At 39.3% G+C, this 20554-nt stretch overlaps 2 non-coding genes across 2 annotated transcripts; both read left to right on the top strand.

The window, feature by feature from the left end:
- Nucleotides 1–332: 332 nt before the first annotated feature.
- LOC140853869 (small nucleolar RNA R71) lies at nt 333–437 on the top strand. The gene has a single exon (XR_012137012.1). It is a non-coding gene; the product is annotated as a small nucleolar RNA R71 (small nucleolar RNA).
- Nucleotides 438–2771: 2334 nt separating this feature from the next.
- Nucleotides 2772–2877, top strand: LOC140853917 (small nucleolar RNA R71). Its single transcript, XR_012137058.1, has one exon. It is a non-coding gene; the product is annotated as a small nucleolar RNA R71 (small nucleolar RNA).
- Nucleotides 2878–20554: the final 17677 nt, after the last annotated feature.

Raw genomic sequence — 20554 nt, 5'->3', positions numbered from 1 at the left:
TGCACATATATCTTGCATCTGACAAGATGGAGAAGAGGAATGTCCCATACTTAATAATTGATCTAACTTTTGAGACAATTCATCCACCTTATGATGGATATCTATTGAGTTTCCTACTTCATATATTCCACCTCTCTTTGGGTTTAATATGGGTTTATCTCTAATGGAGGCAGACATATGATGTAATAAATTTTCACTTAAAATTTCAAATAGTTGCCATGCCTCTTCCTCACTTTTGAGCATGAATGTTCCACCACATGATGCATCGATCATTTGTCGATGTCTTTCAGATAACCCATCATAAAAATATTGGATTAACTGCCACTTGGGTACAGCATGGTGGGGATATTTTCTAATAAGATCCTTTAACCTCTTCCATATTTCATGAACATTTCTCCATCTAATTGGAAAAAACAAGTTATGGCTTTTCTTATTTGATTAGTTTTTTCTATGAAAAAATATTTCTTGAGAAACTCTCCTTGCAGCTGGTCCTAGGTTGATATAGTCATGGAATCCAAGGTATGTAGCCAGTATTTGGCTTTGTCCTTAAGTGAGAAAGAGAATAATTTTAACCTAAGAGCATCATCGAAGAAGTTGTGAATCTTGACAGTTGAGCATATCTCAAGAAATTCTTCAAGATGTTTATAAGGGTCCTCATTACTAAGTCCATAAAATGAAGGTAACATTTGGATTATACTGGACTTAATTTTATATTGAGTGGCCTCCACAGGCGGCACTTGAATACAAGGAGAGTAGGTATATGTGGAAGGAGTAAAGTACTCCTTCAACTGCCTAGGTGGATCATTTTCCTGATTTCATTTTATGTTTTTACGTCTATTGGCTCTAAAGGTTCTTTCTATTTCTGGATTAAAAGGTTGGATTTCTGATTGTAACGATCTATGACCGAGCATACACCTTACAATTATACTTTAGAGTACACATGAAAAATTTTAGTTTTTTTTTATTTAAAAAAAGTGAGAAAAGAATGAAAAAAATCTAAAGAGAAGAACCTAAGAATCTTAAAACTATGAGAAGGAAGAAATTAGTTAATGTTTAGGTGTTAATTACAATCAAATTAGACAAGCATGTACTTTCTATCCTAGGATTAATGTAGATCTAGACAGCTCCTAACTTCCAGGGCCGCCTTTGAGCACTCCAAGCTCAAGACTTACTAACTGACTCAGCCAGGTAAGTGTAAGATGTGGGAGATTCCCTGCTCGTTGTTTTCCTTAGACACCAACTGAGTTGGCCAGGTCAGTCAACGGAACCAATTGAAAATTACTTTCTTTAACCACTTGCCTTAGACACCGAGCAATTAACCAATCCGCACTCGGTTCAACTCTAGAGCTTTCTTGTCCTATTGAGCTCAAAATTTCTAGGGCTGACATCTAGTTGATTTTAAAATTAAGGCTTGGTTTAATGCAAAATGAAGGATATAATTTTTGGGCCAAAGAAGGGTGATCAAATCTCCATCTTATCTGATTAATGGGTTATTGCCCTTAAAATTAATTATGGAGATGAGATGCAACAAACCAAGATGTCCAATCTTCATAATTAGTATATAGTCAAGACTAAATTAAATCAATTTATTTCTCTTTTTGGATTTTATGATTAAGTCTCTAATTTTCTAAATGATTTATGAGGTGTCAATGTAGAGATAATTTTTTTAAGCAATTAAAATAAAAAGAAAATTTTAATTATATTAAAAGTTAACTCAAGAATATAAAGAAAATAAACTAAAGCAATTCAGCAAGTAAGCAAATATTTATAATATATCTTTTTTTTTATAAATCAAGAGAACAAAAAGCAAACAAGTAAATAAAGTAGTTAACTAAAAAGACTATAAATTAAAGAAAGCAATAAATAAATTATTTTTTTAAAAAAAATATATATCAACCGTGCCAAGGTCATAATCGATTTGGCATGTTCGAAAAAAGTTTCAAGACCAATGGTGCTTTCAGCCATGTACTGTCCTTTTGGGTTATTAATAGGCTGACTGGGTAATTTGCCTTCTTCCCTCCTACTGAAGGCAGTTGCTTGCTGACCTATCTGGGTCTCTAGCTTTGCTATTGATTGCGTATGGGAGCGAAGGAGTTGGGTATTCATTTCTAGTCCTTTAAGTACTTGCAGCACCTTTTCTTCGAAAATCGAGTTATGAGTACTCGGGGTGGGTTGAGGAGGGTTCTGGTATTGTGACTTAGATGGATGCCTATAAGCCACATCCGGATAACCTGATCTTTGTTGTACTGGAGGAACCACTGGTTGAGATTTTCATAAGAAATTCGGATGGTTTCTCCATCCTGGATTGTACGTACTAGAATAGGGGTTGTTCCCTGGTCTATGAGTAGTTTGGGCTTGATGGACTTGTTCTTGTACATATTCAGGAAACTATGGTGCAACTGGACAATCATTCACATAATGAGTGGGGCTCAAATATAATGCACATATATCTTGCATCTGACAAGATGGAGAAGAGGAATGTCCCATACTTAATAATTGATCTAACTTTTAGGACAATTTATCTACCTTATGATGGATATCTATTGAGTTTCCTACTTCATATATTCTACCTCTCTTTGGGTTTAACATGGGTTTATCTCTAATGGTGGCAGACATATGATGTAATGAATTTTTACTTAAAATTTCAAACAGTTGCCATGCCTCTTCCTCACTTTTGAGCATGAATGTTCCACCGCATGATGCATTGACCATTTGTCAATGTCTTTCAGATAAACCATCATAAAAATATTGGATTAACTACCACTTGGGTACAGCAAGATGGGGATATTTTCTAATAAGGTCCTTTAACCTCTCTCATGTTCCATGAAATATTTCTCCATCTAATTGGGAAAAACTAGTTATGGCTTTTCTTATTTGATTAGTTTTTCTTATGAAAAAATATTTCTTTAGAAACTCTCCTTGCAGCTAGTCCCAGATTGATATAGTCATGGAATCCAAGGTATGTAGCTAGTATTTGGCTTTGTCCTTAAGTGAGAAAGGAAATAATTTTAACCTAAGAGCATCATCGGAGAAGTTGTGAATCTTGACAGTTGAGCATATCTCAAGAAATTCTTCACGATGTTTATAAGGATCCTCATTACTAAGTCCATAAAATGAAGGTAACATTTGGATTATATTGGAGTTAATTTCATATTGGGTGGCCTCCACAGGGCGCACTTGAATACAAGGAGAGTAGGTATATGTGGAAGGAGTAAAGTACTCCTTCAACTGCCTAGGTGTATCATTCTCCTGATTTCGTTCTATGTTTTTACGTCTGTTGGCTCTAAAGATTCTTTCTATTTCTGGATCAAAAGGTTGGATTTCTGATCGTAATGATCTACGATCAAGCATACACCCTACAATTATACTTTAGAGCACACACAAAAAATTTTAGTTTTTTTTTTATTTAAATAAAGTGAGAAAAGAATGAAGGAAATCTAAAGAGAAGAACCTAAGAATCTTAAAACTATGAGAAGGAAGAAAATAGTTAATGTTTAGGTGTTAATTACAATCAAATTAGACAAGCATATACTTTCTATCCTAAGGTTAATCTAGATCTAGATAGCTCCTAGCTTCTAAGGCCACCTTTGAGCACTCCAAGCTCAAGACTGACTAATTGACTCAACCAGGTAAGTGTAAGATGTGGGAGGTTCCCTGCTCGTTGCTTTTCTTAGACACTAACTGAGTTGGCCAGGTCAGTCAACGGAACCAATTGAAAACCACATTCTTTAACCACTTGCCTTAGACACCAAGCAATTAACCAATCCACACTCGGTTCAACTCTAGAGCTTTCTTGTCCTATTGAGCTCAAAATTTCTAGGGCTGACGTCTAGTTGATTTCAAAATTAAGGCTTGGTTTAATGCAAAATGAAGGATATAATTTTTGGGCCAAGAAAGGGTGATCAAATTCTCATCTTATCTGATTAATAGATTATTACCCTTAAAATTAATTATGGAGATGAGATGCAACAAACCAAGATGTCCAATCTTTGTAATTAGCATACAGTCAAGACTAAATTAAATCAATTTATTTCTTTTTTTAGATTTTATGATTAAGTCTCTAATTTTCTAAATGGTTTATGGGGTGTCAATGTAGAGATAATTTTTTTATTTATTTTAAGCAATTAAAATAAAAAAAAAATTAGTTATATTAAAAGTTAACTCAAGAATATAAAGAAAATAAACTAAAGCAATTCAGCAAGTAAGCAAATATTTATAATATATATATATATATATATATATATATATATATATATATATATATATATATTTATAAACCAAGAGAACAAAAAGCAAACAAGTAAATAAAGTAGTTAACTAAAAATACTTTAAATTAAAGAAAGCAATAAATAAAAGATATTTATTTTTCTTATAATCTTTCAGACTCGTATAATTGATATTTTATTAATAAAAAGTATTTATTTTTTATCATATGCTACATCTTATTTTTGTAATGATTATGATGAACTCCATAAATCAGGACAATGGCTCTAGGGTCATGATGAGATCATACCTATGAGATCTAAAATCTTTAAAATTTTAATTTAGAATATTTTTTATCATAGGAGCATTGAGTAGGGGATCAATATTCTAGACAGATTGGCACTTCCTATGTATGTTCGATGGAGAGGGTGGCTGATCTCATAAGCCACTTGTGTGAGACACTAATACAAGGATGTGGGTGCTCATTAGAGAATGAATTCACTGAATTGATCCAACTTAAGAAACATCTTATGGAATCTACTTATCCATCAAAAGATATTTTCTTATAGTGGGAGTTGTGCATGTAATCCTTTGACCGAAGACTACCATAGAATCTTGTATACATGAATTCATATTTTGGTTTATACTCATTCATGACTTAGTCATGTATAGAATGATTTGGATATGATGAAATGTGTATGGAGGTTATGAGTAGGTCAATATGGAATCAATCACTCATAGTAAGAGGAGATCGCATCCTACTTGCTCTTATCGATTGATGATTCAAGAAGCCTTTGATCAAAGTAAAATAAAAATTAGAAAGAGTTTCAAATATCTCATTAATTGAATCATCATTAAAGATTAAGAAAAATATGAATATGATATTAAATTTAACATCATTTCATATCCAGAGTCATATTCGGGATGTAGGGAGATCGCAGGATTGAATTGCATAGTAACTTTCTACTGAAGGATATTTTTGATATTTTTATCAAAATTTTATATCTTTTAGGTAAACATGATATGTTGGTAGATATCAATCTTATCTTATAAGTTTGATTGAATGAAAGAGTTTATTTCGATCGTCAATTAGAAAAGTTTTAATTGCTGAAATTGGGTTAGCTCGATTGGATCTAGATCGGTTAGAATAAATTCTAATCAAATCAGATCAACTTGCACTTGGATCCATTGCTAGCTAGATATAGAACCAATGAGTCACACACAAAGAAAATTGATCAGGGGTTTAATTGGATTAGATCTTGTTTATAAAATTGACATGCTAGCACATATTGCAAATCCTAGCTCCTTGTTTCGAATCAGATTTGAAATTGATTCCAGATTGGGCTAATTAAGTTTAAATCAATTCAAATTAATTTTGAATTTGAGTTGGGTCAACCCATGGCTGGTTAAACCAGAGATTTGATGTCATATAATTAGGTTCCCATGCATCAAGAATTTTTCTTGCGTGTGGGATGCATTTTTTGTGCGCAAGACATGAGTTGGCATCCCATGAGATGGGATGCCCCTTCCTCGATCTTATCCATATGTTCCACACTAAAATAATTTTTTAGAGAATCATGATTTAATTTTAAGCATAGAGGAATCCTTCTATGGCTAAATCACCTTCTGATTTAATCATGAAAATTGGTTAAAGTTGATAGACTAGCCAAGTAAATCCATGTGCCTAACCTAGAGTCTATGCTGTCAAGGACTAATCTATTTGTCACACCTCATCTTATCTCTGATTTTTTCTCATGTCATCACCAGGTTAGCACCTCAATTTTGGGCCATTGGATGGACAAATATACATTGATGAGTGGTAGAGAAAAAATATGCTAAGAGAAGCCATGTGACGCATCAGAGAAATATCAAAAAATATATTCTGAAGAGTCTTTCTACGTGAAGCATTTCTTAGATTTTTTTTTTGATGATTGCCATGTGTCAAAAGCTTCCTGATGGGTATGGGATTTTGGCTTGGAGTGTGAGAAATTTTGAAGGGGTGTAGAGGGCGTGAACAAGTCTGAAGGCAACCCATCGCTAACTATTTAAAGGGGGCTACGCTAGAGATTTGATTCATTTAGATTTCAATTTCTTTTCTTTTTCTTACATACTCTCCCTATTATCCAATTAGTCTCTTCCTTCTCTTATGAGGACAAGTCCAAAAATAGTAAGAACAAGTCTGATTTTAGGACAAGAGCCTAGGAATAGATATAAGGAAGACAAAGAGAGAAGAAAGGTAGAGATAAGAAGGCTAGGAGGAAAGGAAGAAGATCTTGAGGTCCTGCTATCCAAAAAAAATTTTAAAATGCATAAAAGATACTTACAGCAATTTTGGATGTACTGCTTTGTTGTGTTACCATAAGGATAGTAATATTTGAATTTGACTGTATTGAAATGAAGGATCTTACTCAACTAAAATATTATAGCTTGTTATATTATCACAAGGCTTATAATATTTTAGAGGCCAAGATATAATATTGAGAATTGTATGAGATGCAATTGAAAAGAGTTTCCAACCTATAAACTCATAAAGATTTGTTATGTTAACACAAGATTATTATAAGGAATTAGGATCTCAATCCCACTAAGATAAATATCTCGTTCATCATAGTAGAGGGTTATGATATTTGATAAAATAGTGGGAGGTACAATTAAATCTAAAGACCTTATTTAATTGTGTAAGTCAGTATGAGTTATTTGCTTATACAATATTTTTATTTATTGTAGATTAAATTTTACAAATGACATCTTCATTATCATTGCGATAAATTTTAGATTCCAACAAGTTGACCGATCTCAATTATGTGGACTGGTTGAAGAATTTAAAGATTGTACATACTCAAGAGAAACTCTCCTATATTCTCGATGTTCCTGAAGTACAAGAGGTTGGGGATGATGCCACAAAGGAGGAGGTATCCACATACAGGATATGGAAGAATGATAGTTTAATTATCAAGTGCATTATACTGGCCTCTATGAGTAATGAATTATAGAGGCAGTATGAGAGCATGGATCCTCAATCCATACTCATTCTTAAAGAGTTGTATGGAGAACAAAGTAGGATAGCTAGATATGAGATATCTAAGTAGTTATCATAGGGACCAGATCTAAGGTTTCAGGGTTAGATCTTGAAACTTTTTCAAGATCATGCAGCGGAAGACTAAAATAAATCAAAATTTATTTTATAAATTAGAGAATTCCTAGATCTAAGATTCTATTACATAATTATTACATGGCATTAAATCAAAAATTAAAACATATAGAGAATGAACTACATGTTGATCATATCAACATGTTTCTATGCTACATCTAAGACAATGTAACAAACAATAGATCAGATCTATTACCTTGCAAGTTAGACATTCTAACCTTACTGAGATGCTCTCAGAAAACTCAAGATGGAGGAAGGGAAGAGATGAACACAACAACCCTAGAAGAAGACCCTCTTCTTCTTCTCTTTGCTCTCTCTAGATACCCTATCTTGTGTCTATTATATCTCCACACCCCAATCTTCTTTCTCTTTGGTTTTTGGATACTCCAAAGGTCTCTCTTTGATCTACTTTTCATAAAAATTTTATAAAAAAATTTATTTTATATAAAGAGATCTGATAGAGTCCTTGTCTAGGTCAAATACCTAGTCAAAGTTTATCCAAACATGGCAAGATAAGGGGCACACAACTCTTGGGTGCCCCCTCCTTCCTTTTGTGCATGGACCAATAGAAAAAGGTGCCTATCAAGTGCCATAAAAGCCACAAAAATCTCAAAAAAAATTTGGATAAAATTGATGCAAAAAGGAAAGAGTTTTGAATTTCTAAAACTCTATCTCATAGAATTTGAAATCCAAACTTATTCCTACTTTGATTTGATCCACAACCATCTTCCATGTAAGAAAGAAGAGAAGAAACCTTTTGGCCATGGTGAAGACCTAGGAGAGGATTTTTGTCACACAAAATAAGAGAGAATTGGTGTGGAATAAGAGAGAGGGCGTGGGGGGCTTATGTGGCGTAAGGTAGAATCCTAGTCTTACTAGGATTTTATCTTATGACTTGTTTTAATTTGGTTTCTCAAACCAAATAAAATCAAAATTAGATCAACCCAATTAAAATAGGTCTTAACCTAATTAAAAACTTAATTTAATCAGATTAAATTAGATTTAAATCTATTTTAATTTTTTAATCAAATTAAAAATTAGGTTGACTCAAGTCCTAATTGAACTAGGACTAGTTTTTTCTTGCACTTGGCTTATCCAATAAATCAATAGGACTTGATCCAATCAAGTCCAAACTAAATCTAATTAAATCATATTCAATTAAACTTAATTTCAACTCATTGGTTTAATCAAATTAAGTCAATTAATAATCAAATTGCTAATCGATCCTCCTGCAACACTTGCACTAGGTTAAATATCAATCGTATTGATTTTTAACCCTAGAACGATTCTTAATCATTGATCAACCATCCGATCGAATCATGAACTCTAATGTGTGTAACCTCATACATCTGAATGTAGGCCAGTAGTATATGAACAAATTTTTATACCAATCGAAATGACCATCTAGCAATGGTACCCGACGGACGGATAGGTCGAATGTGTAGAACAACATCCTTAGAACCCATGCGGATATAGTTTCCATATAATTTATCCCTTTGACCAAAATTATCATTGGACACCTCAGAGTTCCACTGTTAACTCTGATCAGGTTGTCCACATTGTATTTCAAAATATCAAATCCATCTGATGGATTATCCTGGCCAAGATTTTGCTAAATTGAAATACAGCGACTCATTCTTCTCTAACTCTTGAAGTGGTCAATCCCATCTTGATCACACTCTGACTTTGCAAGTATTTGACTGTGCGCAGAAGCCTTCCATCACTGAATTAAAAATTTAGTTAGTCCAGTACCAAAGTACAGTGAATTGCTTGCAAGTCACTGAGACGATCTCAGGTCTAAGGGACACTTATACCTATATCCCATCAGAGACATTCTCGATAGCAGAATACTCTGGAGTTGGTCATGTTCAATGATTATGTACCTTTGCATCTCATCTGTATGCCATACCAGTGTCTCCACACTCCTTGATTAAAGGATAACCAACCTATATGGCCTACAGCGACCTATGCTCGATAGAAGCTGTCGTCCTTATTAACAGCCATCATTTGGTCGTGAATAATTTTAAGGACTAATCGATAAATCCTCTCTTTATCAAACTTAAATAGTCCAAAGGACTTGATCATAACAACGGAGTTTGTTAGAAGATAAAAACTTATGATGAAAATATCAAAAATATATTTTATTTATTAACAAATCAATTATAATACTTGGTTGCTCAACCGTCAACAGCTTGACGATTGGCTTTTGGGACATATTTCTCAACAACTTTCACTTGTCCTAAAGCCACTCGGCACAACATCTAATACCCATCTTCAACTTGTGGTTGTCGAACTCCTTTACGTCAGGGCTTTAGTGAAGGGGTTGGCAAGGTTCTCATTTCTGTCAATCTTCTGAAGGTCAACATCACCTCGATCCATGATCTCCCAGACCAGATGGAAGCGATGCAAAATGTGCTTTGTCCACTGGTGTGCTTTGGGTTCCTTCACCTGAGCTATGGCACCAATGCTGTCATAGTAGAGCAGGACCGGACCATCGAGAGAGGGTGCTACTCTGAGCTCGGTGATGAATTTTCTCAGCCACAGCTTCCTTCACAGCATCCAATGCTGCGATGTACTCTGCCTCACAAACAGAGTCTGCCATAGTATGCTGCTTGGAACTCTTCCAGCAGATGGCTCCACCATTCAGAGTAAAGATATAACCCAACACGCTTCTGCTGTCATCATGGTTAGATTGAAACCTGGAGTTTGTGAACCCCATAAGTTTTAGATCTGACTCTCCATAAACCAACCATTGGTCTTTAGTATTTCTCAAATACTTAAGGATGGCTTTAACCACTTTCCAATGATTTTCTCCAAGATCAGATTCATATCTACTCACTACTCCTAGTGAGTATACCACATCTGGCCTTGTACATGTCATGCTGTACATGATAGATTCCACGATCAAAGCATATGGGACTCTACTCATACCCTCTCTCTCTTCGAAAGTTGTCAGACAATCCTTTTTAGAGAGAGAAATTCCATGGTCTATCGGTAGATAGCCCTTCTTAAAATTTTCCATGCTGAACCTCTTCAGTACAGTGTCTATGTACGTGGACTGGGATAATCCAAGCATCTTTTTAGATCTATCCCTATAGATCTTCATCCCTAGGATATAGGATGCTTCATCCAAGTCCTTCATGGAGAACGGCAATGACAACCAAACTTTTATTCTCTGTAATGCGGGGATGTCATTTTCGATTAAGAGAATGTCATCCACATACAAGACAAGAGATACCACAACTGGACCATTTGCCCATTCATAGATGCAGGGCTCTTCTCTATTCTTGATGAAGCCATACATTTTGATCACCTTATCAAAACACATGTTCCAACTCTGAGAAGCTTGCTTCAATCCATAAATGGATCTCTAAAGCTTACACACCTTGGACTCATCTGTGGATGTAAACCCCTCAGGTTGTATCATATACACCTCTTTGGTTAGCTCTCCATTCAGGAAAGCTATCTTTACATCCATCTGTCAAATCTCATAATCCAGATGAGCAGCTATTGCAAGCATTATCCGAATGAATTTGAGCATTACCACAGGAGAAAATATCTCATCATAGTCAATACCATAACGTTGATGATACCCCTTGATAACCAGACGGACTTTATAGGTCTCCATCTTTCCATCTGCACCCCTTTTCTTTTTGAAGACCCATTTACACCTAATGGGTTTAATCCCTTTAGGTGGGTCAACCAATGTCCATACATCGTTGACCTTCATGGATTTTATTTTAGATTTCATAGCTTCAAACCATTTTTCGAAATCAGGTCTCTGCATTGCATCTATATAGGTAATCGGATCCTCATCGTTCTCATCGAGTTTGATGGGATCATCATCCCGGATCAAGAAATCATAGTATCTGTTCGACTGACATGGTACTCTACCGGATCGCCTTAATGGTGCAGATACATTGGGCTCCGGATCTTATCTAATCAAATCTGACTCAAGTTCAGCTGTTGGTGTCGGTCCTTCTACCTGTTGAATTTCATCAAGTTCAACCTTAGAGGCAACGGTTCCTTCACCAAGAAACTCTTTTTCTAAAAATATTACCTTAAGGCTGACGAACACCTTTATTCATCAGCATGGTAGAAAAAATATCCTTTGATCTCTTTGGGGTACCCTATGAATGTGTATTTGTCAGATCTAGGTCCGAGTTTATCTGTAACTAACCGTTTGACATAGGTCGGGCACCCCCAGATCCTAAGGTGGGAAAGTGCTGGCTTACGTCTATTATGATCTAGGTGGTGTGTCCAAGGCCCAGGGGACCAAGGCTAAGGCCAAGGTCCATCATTCATGAGGGCTTCATGGAGGCTCTAGGGCTAGTTGGGCCCTAGGTTGAAAGGCTATGGGCCTTTCAAGTTCTTGAGGTCTATGTTGTGTGGGCCTCAAGGGACCAACTCTTTATGGGCCAGTTCTGAGCCCAGGATAGGTGAGATTATGTCGAATCATGGGTGTACATGGGCTTGGATTAACCTAATCTCCTATAGAGTTGGTCAAGGGAGTTTTGGGTTTGGGTCACTTGACCCGGTGTTTATATATACATGTACTGTGTATAGGTTGAATTAAGCCAAGAAAATAGACAACTCTTTCTCCCAAGTCTCTCTCTCTCTTCTCCCTCTCTCTTCAAAAATCTTCCATGCACCAGGAGCAAGAAACCCTAGGGTTTCTTGCCACCAGTCCATAAAAGGAAAGAGAAGAAGGGGAGGCGCTAGCCCCTTCCCCCCTTGGCAGCCGCCAGCCATTTCTTCTCTCCCCTCTCTTGCAGGCACCCAAACACCAAGTCCAAGACTTGAAATATCTTGAGAAGATGTTGGTACAAGTCTCTCTCAGATCTGGAGTTGATCTGAGGTCATTTGAGGCACGGGTGAGATCTCCATCAACAGATCTACAAAAAGACTACAGCAGGATAAATCTGTGAGGTCTGTCTCCATCTATCTTCTTCCCTATCTAGAATATCCTGATTTGAGATCTACAAATTGGAGGACCTCAGTCCAGGTATGATCTGGTTGGGTACCAGATCTTGAATTTTTTAGAGGTGGTTTCAAAGGCGTTCTTCATCTGAAACGAAAGGCTGATGAAGAAGACAGCAACCAGGCTGATTTTGTCAAGGGCCTTGGATCGTGTCCAGAAGTCTCCAGATCTATTCGTTGCTGGTTCTGCTACACCAAAGGTCCATGGGAGGAGCTGGGATCATGCTCAAATAGTTGGTATTAGAGCTACAGTGGTGAGGAAGCGGTTCCAAGTACGAGAAGTTGAAGATCCCAAGTGCTGAAAATTTTCAGCAAGGTACCATCAAGGTATATTCTATACTTTTTGATTTTATATTGCTTGTTTGGCTTGGATCCAGTCATGGACAGTAATATGAAGGTCAATTTCGAGAAGTTTGATGGTAAGGAGAATTTTTCCATGAGGAAAATCTTGATGGAGGATCTTCTGGTGCAAGCAGATCTGGATCAGGCTTTGGATGAGAAGCCTGAGGGAATGACAGATAGACAGTGGGCATCATTGGAGAAGAAAGCATGCTCGGTGATCAGAGGATGTTTGGCAGATGCGGCATTGTATTCGGTGCTGGAAGAAAAGACCCCGAAGGGCCTTTGGTCGAAGTTGCACACCATGTACATGGGGAAGAATATGTGCAACAAGATGATGCTAAAGAAGAGGTTGTACAGTCTTCGGATGCAGAAGGGATCTGATGTGATTGGCCACATTCAGAGGTTCGACCAGTTGTGCACGGAGTTGATGAATATCAGGGTGAAGCTGGATGAGGAGGATAAGTCTCTATTGCTTCTATGTTCGCTGCCCGGATCATATGATTCTTTGGTGACTACACTGCTCTATGGCAAGGAGACTCTGGAATATGAGGGTTTGGCAGTAGGGGAGAGGACAGGTAGAGGCAGAGGCAGAAGCAAGTCCACGGGGCAGTCCAAGTCCAGGAAGGGAAAGAGAGAGGTGAAATGCTTCAAGTGCAAAGAGTTCGGGCACTTCAAGCGAGAATGTCCACTATGGAAGAACAAGAAGGGAGAAAGAAGTGGCTCAGAATCAGTGAGTGCAGTTGCTGGGCAGCAAGTGGAGGATGATCTACTTGTGGTATCAGATGGTCACAGGCATTACACAGAGGAGTGGATACTAGACTCTGCGTGCTCACATCACTACACACCACACAGGTCTTGGTTTGCGACATACACCAAGACAGATGAGGGATCAGTGACTCTAGGTGACAATCATCCTTGCGAGGTGGCTGGGATAGGGATAGTCAGGGTGAGGATGTTTGATGGGATTGTGAGGACATTGACAAATGTAAAGCATGTCCCGGAGCTGGAAAAGAATCTGGTGTCACTAGGCTACTTGGAGCGCAGTGGATACAGCTTCAGCAGTAGGGCTAGAAGCGGAGTACTGAATATCTCCAATGGAGCTATGGTGCTGATGAGAGGCAGGAGGTTGGACAATAACCTCTATCGCATGGAGGGATCTGTGGTGACCGGAGAGTCTGATGCAGCAACTGCAGCACAGGACCAGCAGGGGGCTTACAGGATGTGGCACTACCGCCTAGGCCACATGGGTGACAGAGGGCTGAGGGAGTTGAGCAGGAGAGGACTCATCTCTGATCTAGAGGATGGTGCAACAGGGGAGATCTGTGAGCCTCACCAGATGGAAAAGTAGAGAAGAGTTCAGTTCACCATCAGTACAGCCCGGAGTGCAGCCCCTCTGGAGTTAGTACACACGGATGTGTGGGGACCAGCCCCAGTTTTAGCTTGGAATGGGGTCAGATACTTCATGATCCTGATTGATGATTTCTCAAGGAAGCTCTGGATTTACTTCATGAGAGAGAAGTCAGAGGTCTTCACCAAGTTCAAGATCTGGAGAGCTGAGGTGGAGAAGGAGCAGGGGAGGAGCGTGAAGTGTCTGAGGTCAGACAATGATGGAGAGTACACCAGCAGAGAGTTCCAGGACTACTGTGAAGAGTGTGGGATCAAGAGACACTTCTCAGTTAGGGAGACTCCACAGCAAAATGGGATGGCTGAGAGGATGAACAGAACACTTTTGGAAAAGGCATGATGCATGAGGCTGCAGGCAGGGCTTCCAAAGGAGTTCTGGGTTGACACAGTAGACGCAGTCGGTTACTTGGTCAATCGATCACCTCACACCAGGTTGGATGGCAGGCTTCCAAAAAAGGTGTGGTCTGGGAGGACAGTTGGGCTGGGCCATCTACAGGTATTTGGGTACACGGCCTATGTGCACATTGGAGTTGGTGAGTGGAGCAAGCTAGACACCAGATCACGCAAGACGGTGTTTCTAGGCTATCCGCGAGGACTCAAGGGATACAGGCTGTGGGATCCCTTGAAAAAGAAGGTCATCATTAGTCGGGAGTAGCAGGAGCAGGAGGAGCAGCAGGAGTAGGAGCAGCAAGAGCAGGAGGAGGTCCAGCAGGATGCTGCTGGACAGCTTACCTCTTTTATTTTGCCTCTTGCAGGTACTACGGGAGAACATGACATTTAGGTGGAGAACATACCTAAGGTGTCTCCACAGGTGGAGAGGACTCGGACGGATGATCGAGGCGGAGAGGTCCAGTAGGAGCGAGCTAGACCGAGGACTGATATCGGTGTTGCCCTACACAAGCCCAAGAGGACCATCAGGCAACCAGACCGATATGGCTTCGAGGAGATGCTGTCATATGCCCTGGTGATAGTGAATAGAGACCCATATACGTATCAGGAGGCTATTGAGAGTCAGGACAGAGATTGGTGGGTCCAGGCAATATCCAAGGAGATGCAGTCTCTCCACCAGAATCAGACGTGGTGATTGGTGCAGTTGCCACAGGGGAAGAGGCCCATTGGTTGCAAATGGGTCTACAGTCGCAAGGACAGAGTGGAGCTGGTTGAGGCCTTGGGACACCAAGGTGGAGATTGTTATGATCCAGGTGGTGTGTCCAAGGCCCAGGGGACCAAGGCTAAGGCCAAGGTCCATCATTCATGAGGGCTTCATGGAGGCTCTAGGGCTAGTTGGGCCCTAGGTTGAAAGGCTGTGGGCCTTTCGGGTTCTTGAGGTCTATGTTATGTGGGCCTCAAGGGACCAACTCTTTATAGGCCAGTTCTGGGCCCAGGATAGGTGAGATTAGGTCGAGTCATGGGTGTACATGGACTTGGGTTAACCTAATCTCCCATAGAGTTGGTCAACGAAGTTTTGGGTTTGGGTCACTTGACCCGGTGTTTATATATACATGTACTATGTATAGGTTGAATTAAGCCAAGAAAATAGACAACTCTTTCTCCCAAGTCTCTCTCTCTCTTCTCCCTCTCTCTCCAACAATCTTTCATGCACCAGGAGCAAGAAACCCTAGGGTTTCTTGCCGCCAGTCCATAAAAGGAAAGAGAAGAAGGGGAGGTGCTAGCCCCTTCCCCCCTTGGCAGTCGCCAGCCATTTCTTCTCTCCCCTCTCTTGAAGGCACCCAAACACTAGGTCTAGGACTTGGAATCTCTTGAGAAGAGGTTGGTACAAGTCTCTCTCAGATCTGGAGTTGATCTGAGGTCGTTTGAGGCGTGGGTGAGATCTCCATCAACAGATCTACAAAAAGGCTGCAGCAAGACAGATCTGCGAGGTCTGTCTCCATCTATCTTCTTCCCTATCTAGAACACCCTGATTTGAGATCTACAAATTGGAGGATCTCAGTCCAGGTCTGATCTAATTGGGTACCAGATCTTGGATTTTTTAGAGGTGGTTTCAAAGGCGTTCTTCATCTGGAACGAAAGGCTGACGAAGAAGACAGCAACCAGGCTGATTTTGTCAAGGGCCTTGGATCGTGTCCAGAAGTCTCCAGATCTATTCGTTGCTGGTTCCACTACACCAAAGGTCCATGGGAGGAGCCGGGATCGTGCTCCAACAATGTCCTATCCATATCTCATATGGAGTCTTAATTACAGACTTACTTGGAACCCTATTTAATAGATAACAGGCCGATTCGAGTGCATATCCCCAGAAGGATATCGGCAAACTGGCAAAACTCATCATGGATCAGACCATGTCTAACAAAGTCTGATTTCTCCTTTCAGACACACCATTATGCTGTGGTGTTCCTAGAGGAGTCCATTGGGAGAGAATCCCATTCTCTCCTAGGTATGTAAGAAACTCACCAGAAAAGTATTCCTCTCCTTGGTCAGATTGAAGAGTTTTAATACTCTTTCCAGTTTATTTTTCTATTTCACTTTGGAATCGTTTGAACATTTCAAATGAATCTGACTTATGTTTCATCAGATAGACATATCCATATCTGGATAGATCATCCGTGAAAGTGATGAAGTAAAAATATCCACATCTAGCACTTGTGCTCATGGGCCTGCATACATCAGTATGTACTAGGCCTAGGAGCTCAATAGCTCTCTTACCTTTTTCAGTAAAAGATGACTTGGTCATTTTACCAAAAAGACAGGGCTCACAGATTGGAAGTGATTCACAATCATTAACTTCGAGGATTTCCTCTTGAGTCAACTTATTTATTCTGTTCTTGTTTATATGACCTAGCCTATAGTGCCATAAGTAGATATCTGATACACTATCTAATCTAGGGTGCTTGCCAGTAGAATAGACTCTTATCGGGCTTGATCTTTCTGGTCTGGCCTTGCACTGATGTCCCAGCCTGAACTTGCACCTTCTTTACTTTCTTCTTCTTGTTCTTCTTCTCTTTCTTAATGGGTCGAGAACCAGAAGACAAACCTCCCACTAAGTTCACCGACTCCTTGTGGAGTTGGTGATTCTTCTCAAGGTTCTGAAGCAACCCTAGTAACCCATGGTAGTTTACTTCAGACTTTGTCATTCTATAATGAGTGAGGAATGGGAGATAAGACTTGGACAGTGAGTTCAGTATTGCATCTTTCCTAAACTGCTCATGCACGAAAAAGTCGAGCTTGCTCAAATGCTCCATTAGCTTGATCATGTATAATACATGATCAGTGACAGAGGCACCATCCCGTATTTTGATGTTGAAGATGGCACAACTAGTCTTGTGCCTCTTCATGTCATCGGGTGTGCCAAAGGCATCCTCCAACACTTGAAGCATGTCCTTTGACTGAGCCATCTCAAATTTGTGATGAAACTCATCGCTCATGGCAGCCAGCATGATGCAGCACACCGTAGTTCGGTCACTGAGCCACTTCTAGTAAGTATCTCTGACTGTTCCACTTATATTGGCAGCTGGCTCCTCAGGTGCAGGATCCGTTATCACATATAGGATCCGTTCATGCTCTAAGACTATCTTCAACTTTCGGTACCAACTACCGAAGTTGGATCCCACCAAAATTTCATTATCCAACAATGATCGGAGCGATAGGAAAGTGGCCATATCTGCATAAAAAAAAATCATAACCTAATAGTAATTGATTCATTAAACCTAAAGATTTGGACTTTAATTAAAAGGTTTCTACCACTATTTTATTCGAATGGGTAGCCTCTACCTCCAATTCGAGGGATTACCCTAATTCCTTAGTGGGTACTAGAATCCACTTAGACTGCACACTGTAGTGAAAATTTTGTGCAGGGGCAAAATGGTAATTTTAAATTTTTTTCAAAATTACTATTTTATAGTGGAATTATTAATTAATCTCATTAATTAATACTAATTAACCCTACACTAGGATCTAAATATGATACAACAGCATGCATTTAAATTTGAAATTCAAATTTGAATCAGTAAACCTTTTATAGTACTGTGTTCAGAACACATCATCTTTTGCGGGTAGTCGATCACCGCAATCTGATCACCGTCAGAGGGCTCTGATCATCATGTCACAGCCACACAAATGTCTAGCCTCTGTGGATCATCCACACGAAGCTCCCGTCTGATCAGCTCCTCACGAATGCTAGTTCGTGATTTCACCCTTTTGATGGCAGATGTTGATCGAACTACTTCGATCAATGTGTGCCGACTCCTCGAATGCTCCAGATCATTTGCACGGTTGCTTGAGAGGCTGATGGATCTCTCCCTAAAATTTGGTGGACTCACGACACTCATGGCACACCAATCTCACTTCCCAAACCCTAGGTAGAAACCCTAGGGTACACACTAGAAACCCTGCGCTCAATTTTCTTTCTTTTCTTTCTTTTTCTCTCGAAAGGTTTTGGACCTTCACCTTGTGCACAAACTTTCCTCACGCCCCAAAGTTTCTCTCCTAAAATTTTTACACACACCCCACCTTTCTCCTCTTTTTAAAACAACATCGAACGTGTCTTATCCGGGTGAGAGGATAAAGATAAGTGGTTGCACATTTGAATTCAAATCAAATTTGAATTCAAATGCAAAACCAACTCATCCCTATCCACTTGTGTGTGAGAAGAGAAGGGGCGTGAGTTGATTTGTGCATGGAGAGTTTACACGAGAAACATTTTCTCATGTAAAATATGGGGCACACAAGATAAGACCATGGCGCATGGATTAGTTGGTTGCTCATTCAAATTCAAACTTTCTTTTGAATTTGAATGGCCAACCAACTTATTTTTATCCAGATATTTGGCACACAAGGGTGGGTGTGGGATGGATTCTATGTGGAGAAAATTCATGAGAAGTTGCTTCTCGTGAATTTAAATATGCACAGAAGAAGTGAGGTGGCGCAGGGAGAAAAGTCAAGGTGGTTTGGACCTAATTGAGCCAACCTAATCTAAATAGGTTAAGCACAATTAGAATAAATTAAATCCAACTTAATTAGGCTTAATTAGGCTCAATAAAATCCTAATTAAATCAAGAATTAACTAAATCTAACTCCCGATCAAATCAGGGACTAAACCACCTTAGCGATTAGGTCAACATTTAACCTAATCGGGTCAATCCAAACTGAATCCAATTCAATTGGACTTGATCCAAAAATAATTACTTAATCAAATTGAGTTAATTAGCGATCAAATCACTAATTAAACCTCTCATAAATATTGAGTCCAAATCCGATGGGCAATCAGGCATCAGAGACCATCGATATGAAACCCTGATCAAAGAGTTCAAATTTCAAATTCAAAATTTAAAATTTAAAATTTTGACCCCGGTACCCAAAATATGTGAAACTAATGATCAGAGAATCCTAATTCTCAATCATAGAGTCTCAAACACATAAGACTCATAATCAGCCATCTGATCAGAAAGGAACCACTAATGTGTGTGACCCCGCAGGTTTGAATCTAAGCCAGTAGCACAGGAACCAATTCCTGTACTAATCGAAGTGACCATCTAGCAATGGTACCCGATGATCGGATAGGTCGAATAATCACAATCGCAACATTCAAAACCTACGTGAATATGGTTACCATATAATTCATCCCTTTTGATCCCTGTGTTTAGGATGACTCAAAGTTAAACTGTCAACCCTGATGATATCGTTCGAATCGTGCTCAACTCAATTAGTCCTGTGACTCCTCACTAGGACTACCCTGGTCAAGGTTTTGCTAAATTGAAACACGACTGTACACAGCTCCTAAACTGAAGTGGTCAATCCCATCTTGACACACGCACCGACAAGTCAAGTACTTGACTACACCCAGCAGCCTTCCGTCATTGAATTAGAAATTCAGGTAGTCCAGTGCCTAAGTGCAGTGAGTTGCTTGCAAGTCACCATGGCGGTCTCAGGTCGGAGGGACATTTATACCCATATCCCATCAGAGCAAATCTTGACAGCAGAAATAGCTCCAGAGTTGGTCACGTTCAGTGCAGATGTACCATTACATCTCACCTGTATGCCATAGGAGTGTCTCTACACTCTTTGGTTATGAGGACTATCAACCCATATGGCACACAACGACCTATGCTCGATAAACGTTGTCGTCCTTGGTAACAACGTATCATTTGGTCACGAACATGTTTAAGGACTAAGCGACAAATCCTCCTTTGTCGAGTCTAAATAGTCCTAAGGACTTCACCACAACACAGGAGTTCATTAGAAGATGAAACATTTGTGATGAAAAAATACCAAAATAACTTTTATTTATTTATAATTCATGTACTAATACAAAAGGAGCACAACCGTCAACAGGCTGACGATTGGCTTTGGGATACTATTCCCAACAATCTCCCACTTGGCCTAAAGCCTATCGGTGCAGTATCTAATACCCATCTTCGACTTGTAGTCGTTGAACTCCTTCACCGTAATGGCTTTAGTGAATGGGTCGGCCAGGTTCTCCTTCCCATCGATCTTTTGAAGGTCAACGTCACCTCGATC

Source organism: Elaeis guineensis, chromosome 14 (assembly GCF_000442705.2).
Source record: "Elaeis guineensis isolate ETL-2024a chromosome 14, EG11, whole genome shotgun sequence".
NCBI classification, from domain to species: domain Eukaryota; kingdom Viridiplantae; phylum Streptophyta; class Magnoliopsida; order Arecales; family Arecaceae; genus Elaeis; species Elaeis guineensis.
The sequence above is the reverse complement of the archived record's forward strand: the minus strand, read 5'-3'. Positions and strand labels throughout refer to the sequence as shown.